Genomic DNA, 9041 nt, shown 5'->3' with positions numbered 1-9041 from the left:
CTGGACGGTGGGAGGCTACCGGTGGCAGTAGGCGGTCTTGCAAGTACCCTGGGCCTAAGTCATGGAGCGTTTTAAAGATCATAATTAACACCTTGAATCACACCCGGAAAACAACCGGCAACCAGTGCAGGCCGCCTAAAAGGGGTGTAACATGGGAGCACATAGGTACCCCCATGACAACCCCGCCTGGACCAGCTGCAGCCTCCGGGTGCTCTTCAAGGGCAGCCCCATGTAGAGAGCATTACAGTAGTCCAGGCGAGAAAGGACAAGGGCGTTAGTGACTGTGCACAGGGCATCCCGATCCAGGAAGGGGCGCAACTGGCATACCAGGCGGACCTGGTGGAAGGTCCCCCTGGTCACGGCCATAAGATGTTCTTCTAAACTAAGCTGTGTAACTAAGAGGACTCCCAAATTGTGGGCCCTCTCTGAGGGGGCTAAAATTTCTCCCCCTATCATCAAAGGTGGTACATGATGCCCAAATCGGGCTGACGGGAACCACAGCCACTCAGTCTTGGAGGGATTAAGTTTGAGCCTGTTCATCCCCACCCCAGATCCACAGAGCCTCCAGGCACCGGAACATCATGTCAAGGGCATCGTTGGGGTGGTTTGGAGTAGAGATGAAAATTTGGGTATCATCAGCGTATTGATGATACCATACCCCGAAACCACGGATGATCTCACCAAGTGGTTTCATATATATGTTGAACAGGAGGGGTGAGAGAACCGACCCCTGGGGCACCCCACAAGTTACGCGCCTCGGGGTCAATCCCTGCCCTCCAGTCAACACGAACTGCAATCGATCTGAGAGGTAGGAGGAGAACCACTGCAAAACGGTGCCCCCCACCCCTGAGTCGTTGTAATAGGATACCATGGCCAATGGTATTGAAAGCCGCTGAGAGGTCTAATAAGACCAGGACAGAGGAGCAACCCCTGTCCCGGGCCCGCCAACGCAATCAATGCCGTCTCCATGCTGTACCCGGGCCTGAAACCTGACTGAAACGGATCCAGGTAGGTAGCTTCATCCAGGTACTGGGGAATTTGATGTGCTACCACACTCTCAACAACCTTCGCTATAAAGCGGAGCTTGGAGACCAGACGATAGTTGGCTAAAGAAGCTGGATCCAGTGAGGGGGCCTCACCACTGCCTCCTTCAAGGTGGTGGGAAAGAACCCATCTCTCAATGAAGCATTGGTAATCGCCTGGAGCCAGCCTCGTGTCACCTCCCGGGAAGCCGAAACTAACCAGGAGGGACACGAATCCAGCCCAAAAGTGGCAGCACTAGGTCTCCCCATAATCATGTCTATGCCCTCGGGAGTCACATGATCAAACTCATCCCAGATAGTCTCCACAAGATTAATCCCTGTCGACACTCCCGAATCTACTCAGAGTCCAAGCCTGTCCGAATCTGAGCGATTTTGTCCTGCAGATACTGGACTAATTCCTCAGCCCTGCCCTGCAAGGGGTCTTCCCCAGTTCCTTGATTAAGTAAGGAACGGGTCACCTTTAACAAGGCAGCTGGGCAGTTATCTGCGGATGCGATAAGAGTGGAAAAATGTTCCCATTTTGCCACTTTTATTGCCACTAAGTAAGACTTAATATAAGTTCTTACTAGTGTTCGGTCAGATTCGGACCAGCTGGCCGTCCAACCACTCTCTAGGCAAGGGAAGCAAGAGAGAGAAAATGTTAGCCTGCAGCCATGTTTGTGTGTTGTGTCTTTTTAGTCTATAGGTGTTTATCTAAACTGTCAAGATGCTTTTGCTTCATATTCCATAGGCCAATTCCTAACATATGTCAGACACTTCCTCATCTCTCACATAGATATTCAGTCACATACAGACTTTGGACAAGTATATTATTTCCAGAACTGACTAAACTGGCTTAGGACCAGGTATATCTAAGAATAGCTTTTGCCATTTATCTGCATTCCCCCCAAAGAGTCAGGTATACTGAAGCAACTGAAATTCTAATAGCTCTTAATTTCCCTTCATTAATAAAACAAAAACTATATTATTTGGGTGAAATCCCTATAGCTATCTGCCAACCACCCAGGAAATTGAACTTGTCATAGCTGAATCACTAATTTACCTAGTTTATACATCATATGAGAATTGCCATGAGTTGCAAGTTATGTCTCTTGTTTTTCATTTCATTAACAATGAGCCAGTATTTCTTGATGCCCACCTTCTGGTGCTGTCCCTCCTCTTCTTAAAGAGGAGTCCCCCCTCCCCTCCTCACATTTGTGTTAAGTCTTTGCTGTGTCTACACTTTCTCAAAACTGCGGAAATTGTAAGAAGCAGTGAGGTCTGGGCTGAAAATGCTGATACAGGAAAGTTGCACTCATAGCTGTTTCTTGCTTAGGTGCCTGGGAAGAGGAATACTGCAGCACACTTCAAAGCTAGAGATAAGGTAATGTATAAACTATTGTACCTAGTAAAAGTCTCAAGAGACCCTGGATCAGATTGATTTCATCTTCCAAAGCTGCAGTGGGAAAGAAACTTGTTTCTTTTGAGTTTCACACATACTGTAAAAACACTCTTGCAAAAGTCAATAGAAGCCAAATTTAAGTAAAGTGAGAACAAAACTGGTGATACAATGCTGCAATTTGATAAGACCTTTATCCTCCAAAATTGTATCTGCAAGGATGTCTGTATAAATATACTAAGCTGTAAATTGTTAGTGTAGCCAAGTTGGGAGAACAATAAGCAATTATGGCTATTCAGGTTTTAAAAACCTGAAGGAACTGATTGATGGTCTGATGGATATAAAAAAGGTGATGTGTAAATGTATGGCACTCTGCCCCGTGTTAAACAGAGCTACTGTAGAACTGTAGCTATGAAATGGGCTCCACCACAAGTTGTTACCCTCCAGATGTGTCAAGATTACCAATGATTGTCAACTATGGAGAAACAGAGTCTGATACATCCTGAGTACAGACCTGTCCTCTTGTTGGAACTAAGAAGCCTACTTAGGATGCTAATTTAATTTCCATTGTGAGGAAAAAGTTCAAATAGCATTTCTGTTATCAATTGTTCTAGTATTAAATACTAGCTTCTAGTATTAATATCTGATATAGCTAATTTATCTGATATACCACACTTTTAAATATCTTGCAATGTATTAATAGATTGTAATTTTCTAGATAATTCATTTTTATTAACAACTATAAATATGGCCTGGCTTTCTTGAATATTTTTCACACACACGCACACACACTATGAAGTAGGGTTAATAATAGGAAGTAAAATATACTTCAGGCAGAAAAATAACTAGAAAGAATGACAGAAAGCACCATATGTTCATAATGCAAAATCTCTAACTATGACATGGAGTTCAATTAATACTCAGGCTTGTATTTATTACAATAAAGTGCATTCTCTGGAGAAACAAATATTGCAGCAACTCAATACATTTTTGTCAAGGCAAACTGGTCCAACGTGAATAGATTTTCTTTGCACTCTTTGTAATTTCTTTTTTGAAAGCCATATCTAAAAAATATGTATGGGAAGAATTTGCTGGCCTTTCAAAGGGGTAAATGCTCTGAACTTTTGGTTAGGAGCTGAATGGCATTCTGGAGAATACACACTGCCAAAAACATGTGAATGGGACAAATTTATCAGGTGGGTTTCTGAACCGGTTGGTACTGGTTTGCTTTGTGCGCTCTTTGCATTTGCTCCCGCTATGCATTGCTCGCACATGCACAGTTGACTGTCAATTGTTCTGCGCATGCGCAGAAACATGGCAACAACTGCAGAAGAGACCGGGGAACCGGTTCGGGAGTGTGGCCAGCCTGGGTTGCTGCTGGTTCTACGACCCAGGCCAAATCACCACTACCGGTTTGGCCAAATTACATGAAAATTGTTCTATAACCAAGGTTGCCAACAGCTACTTTTAGAAAATATTCTGTTCTCATTCTGCTCCATATGCAAGAGTCACATATTAATTTATACTTCAGAATGAGGACATGAAAGTTCAAGCAAGAAATCCTAAGTCAGGGGAAAGTTTTTGCAGTTTCAGATAATATAAATAAAGAAATCTATTGAAAACTTGTGCAGGCTTCAGACACCTGTCTTTTGTTGTCAGCATTATTCAAGGTTACAAGGTTAAGAGCTCTAAATCACAGTTGATAAAAATTGCTCCCTGATTTTATTTAGAATTGGCAAATTTTGGTAACTAAAATACACAATTCTTTCTTTTTCCATTCCCTCACCCGAACTTTTATACCAAGATCATTGATAACAATCTGATCAATAAGGACAGTTCTAACTATGCTTTAATCCTAAATCTTAGTCTTATAATCATTTCATTTGGCAATGATTTTTATGCAGTTTGGTAAGGGTAAAAGTCTACTGTAAAAAGAGGTTTCTGTACTGCTGACTTTTAATGTTCTATTTATCTGCCATGCTTCTAGAGGAGTTTTAAGAAACTACAGTGGGAATATGAATTGCTATCCCGCTTCCATTATTGAGAGAGGGTAATCAGATAAACTCTAAATATAGGATTTCATTGTGATTTTTTTCAATGATCAGCAAAATTATATAAAACCTAGAAATTAACATAAAGCCTTCCTCTAGTGGAAAAAACTGTGATAGGAAACAGTTTTGTTTTCCATATATGATAGTTATACAATGTTAGCAGTTACTGGAATTTTATTAAGTCCCAATAGAGCACATAACATGTACTATCTATTAGTTTTTCTATTTCTTATTGTATGATTATAAACGTTACAAATAATTGTGTATAGCATAGTTCAGCAAACATTTTGGACCAGTAAACATATATGAAGATTTGATATACTGCTGTGCCTATTCTCTCTAAAGGGCTGTTGTGAGGGAGGGCTTAGCTATTCAAAAAAAGCCACCATTGGTGTGCATAGCCTATTAAAACAATATATTTGAAGGGTGAACTGGTGAAGTTGTTCCACCCTATCCTCTATATTTCCAAAGAGAACACTAGGCTACAGCCATACAGAGTGAATATTTTCTAAGAATAATTTACAGGCACACTGGTACCAGGAGCGGCATTGGTACCGATCCTCCCTCGCTCTCTCCCTCCCTCCCCCCCTCTCCCTCCCTCCCTCCCTCCCTCTCTCTCTCTTTCTCCCCCTGGGTGGGGGGGGGGAAGGAACTCCTGAACTGGTGCTGGATGGTGGGAATCTGATGTCCGGAGGCTGATGAGCAGCAAACTGAAGACCAGCTGGCTGGCGGGAAGGAGGGGCAATCCTGCAGTCTCCCCAAAAGTAACACATCTCTTGTTGCTTGTGCTCGACTGAAGGGTGGGTGCCAGCGGGTGGGCAGGGCAATATGGGCGGGGCAGCCTCGTGGTGCCATGCAGGTCGATTAATGGCTTCGGTGGGCTGTATCTGGCCCACGGGCCATAGTTTGAGGACTCCTGCAGTAAAGGATAAAGGTGGAAACTGGAAGATAACTTGAGCTAAAAAGCAAAATGATGATAGCTTTTCATGGAAATGATCATATGAAGCAATTATTGAACTTGTTTGATAGGGGCCTGGTCATAAGGTGCTTAGAGAAGACACATTCTAAGTCCCCCACAACTATTGGTGGGCCTGCGGGGTGATAACAATTAGTAAAGTGTTTATAATCAACTTGGCCTTCCGTAACTGAGCTTGCAGAATGTCATGAATTGTTTGTAGTTCCTGCAAGAGCTGATCCAAGGCTGGAACAGAAGAAGCTGGTGAGGTCAGCAGAAAAAAATGGGGGTGGTTACCATAGTTAGCCAAGAATGGAGGTATGTTATGCAGTATTATAAGCAAACTTAGCCTGTGCTAGGAGGCCTGTCCAGTTATCTTGCTGGTAGTTAATAAAACATCTGAGATATTGCTTCAGAATCCCATTCACCCATTGTATCTGACTCTAGATGATGCTTGGAAGATTTGGAGCCCTAGTCCTTTGAAAAACTTACCAAACCCTGGCAGTGAATTGTAGGCTAAAATCTGAAATCAAGTGTTCAGTTAACCATGTATACAGCAGATATACTATGAAAATAGCCAAGTGGTGTCTTTGGCTGTGGGCAGACCTGGACAAGCTATGTTTGTCACTTGGTAGTGACAAACACTTTCATCTTAGTGAAAATGTTTGTCACTACCAAGATTGTCATGTTACCTTTTGACTTTGATAGATATATTATAAAATCCTAGGCTACAGTGGCCCATAGATGTGTTGGGTCATGTAATGGCATGAAAAATCCCAATGATTTGCTAATAACATCTTTTCCTCTACCACTTGTAGAACAGGAGGTGACATACCAACTTACATTATCTTGGATTCATGGATACCAAAAATCTTCACAAAGAGTCTGGAAGCAACCAAAGTGGCCTGCAGCTGGGCTATGATGGCATAGCAGCATCCTTCTCTTAGTTCCTGATTGTAGCAATTCGTGGCCTAAAGGCATTTTTGGGATTGGCATAAAGAGCTTAAAACTGAAGGCTGAATTCAGCAATGTTGTCCAGCAGGGGGCTCTGCTGCATTAGCAACAGTGTGGCCCATTTAGCAGAATCTCCTAACAAGCTGGTAACAAATCCAAGTATCCAACCCTAAGTCTCTCTGAGGTAAAATATTCACTTCTTAGGCTCATATAGAGGTTATACTGTGCCCAAAAGGCATGAAATGGAGTCAGCACCCTATCAAACTTTTCTGGGCATGCTACTGAACATTTCTGGTTTGTGTGGTATGACACTGTTGCTGCTGCCTGCAATGACTAGACTTGCAGAGCTTGTAGCACAACCTGCTGCATTTATGTTTTTGACAGCAAATTGATCCATGACAATTTCCATTGCTATGTGGCAAATAAGTTAATTACTCTCCCTAGGTGACTGGGACTTAGGTTGGTGACAATCTGTTCTGTCCTGGCCCACAGAAATCACAGATGTTACTAATTGGCATACTTCAAAACATCCTGTTTTGAAAGAGAACTCTGGTGGCAAAAGATCTGAACAACTAAGAAGGCAGCTAAGGGGTTGAGGTACACAATGGTGAGATACAAAGAGAGTTGTCCCCACACAAATCTGTGAAATGTGAGATGCATGGCTCCCCTTATATAGGAGTAGCATAACCAGGGTTGTTTCTCTCGACAGGTCAGGGTTTTCTGGCCAATAGTCTTTGTTCAGCCCTCCTCTCCTCCTTGCTAGCTCTGCCTCTTTTGACTTCTAGTGATAACTGTCTTGGTTGCTAAGCAACTCTTCCAGCTGAATCCCCTAAGGCTGATGATTATACTCCTTTTCCAAATCTGAACTGGCCACTGCACTGAGAGATGCTGCAAAAATCATTGGGTGGTGCCTTTACATTCAGATAAAGTTATTTCAGACTGCACTCCAGTGTCATTCTCACTCCAGTGTGCTTTGCTGTCAGGCATACATTTGATCATAAATAACACAGTGATTATAAAGTGAATTTATTACTATTACTATCATATTTTCATATTATAATTGCTGAAAGTCTCTAATCAAGAAGTGGGTGCATAGAGATAAGCACAGTAGCTTTCTGCAAATTGGAATACAGGTAATCCTCAGTTTAGAAGTACAATTCAGCCCAAATTTTTATAAGCAAAATAGTTGAGTTTTGACCCATTTTAAAACCTTTCATGCCACAGTTAAGTGAACCACTGTAGTTTTTGAGTTAGTAACACAGCTGTTAACTAATTCTGCCTTCCCCACTGACTGCTTTGAGAAAGTCACAAAAGGTTATCACATGACCCTAAGATACTGCAACCGTCATAAATATATGCCAGCAGTGGTGAAATTCATTTTTTACTACCGGTTCTGTGGGCGTGGCTTGATGGGCATGGTGTGGCTTGGTCAGTGTGGCAGGGGAAAGATACTGCGAAATCTCCATTCCCATCCTACTCTGGGGCAAGCCAGTGGCAGCATTTGCCGATTATCTGAACTATTCAAAATTTCTGCTACCGGTTCTCCAGAACCTGCTGGATTTCACCCCTGCATGCCAGTGGCCAAGCCTCAAATTTTGATCACATGACCATGGGGATCTGCAACTTTGTGTAAAAAAACGGTCATGTGTCACATTTTTGAGTTCTATTGTAACTTTGAAAGGTCATTGGAGGGTTATGAGAGCTACCTTTGAATGTTATTTATGTGCACTATTTATACAACTTCAGAAAAAGAAGCAGAGAATATGACAATGGTAGACATGTAGAGCCCCCGTTTTTTCAGTGCTTTATATTGTAAGTGGATGTTAATAGTAACTCAGATCAATGTTTTGTACTGGTTTCTGCTAATTTGTTGCCGGGGATAGTTGATATGTGGCAGTCATAGGAGAATTGCTTATAGGAGATAGAAGGAAACAATCCCAAACATCACAAAATAAACAATGAAGCATTTAAAAATAAATATTTTGGAATGAAAATCACGGTCTCTGGACTAAAATACTGAAAATCCACAAGGTAAGCATTACATGCAGATAAGTAATATTTATTACTTACAAAAGTTCTGCATGAAATAATTTCTATTTCGTTTCCATTTGGGGGGAGGGACACAAAAATACTATTAAACAGAGTCTAGAAGGAGGTTTAAATAAACCAGAATTTAACCAGCCAGTCAACTTTTAAAGATAGGAAGCAAAGAAAAACAGAAACTTCAAAAAATGAAGTTAAAACCCAGGCATCCTTAAGAAAACAAACTGCCAGAGGAAAGATGGATGACTGGTGACTTTCCAGCAGCTCTCATATGGAATTGCAATTTTCAAGATTCCTCTTCCCAGATGAGTTCATGATCACCCAAAAGCTATCTTGGGTCATTTCTACATGTCCCCATTCAAATCCAGGGAGTAGGACTGCTGAAGAATCACTTTTGGTAGCAAATCAGTAGATTGTTGGCAGGAGAAAAATTCCTACTGTTCAGCAACCATCTTGGGGTAGTAGTCCACACTTAGTTTTCTAATTGATTCTTTCCTTTTTCTTCTTTACTTATATAAAAAATAACAGAAGAAAAATGAAAACTTCTTCAAATAAAACAAGCATATTAATAGCAACAGCAATAATCTTGTGAGACCATCACCAATACAAAATACAGG

Source organism: Thamnophis sirtalis, unplaced genomic scaffold (assembly GCF_051295495.1).
Source record: "Thamnophis sirtalis isolate CommonGarterSnake01/CBP01778 unplaced genomic scaffold, rThaSir2_p1.2 scaffold_3, whole genome shotgun sequence".
Lineage (NCBI taxonomy): Eukaryota > Metazoa > Chordata > Lepidosauria > Squamata > Natricidae > Thamnophis > Thamnophis sirtalis.
This window is presented reverse-complemented; position numbering follows the sequence as displayed.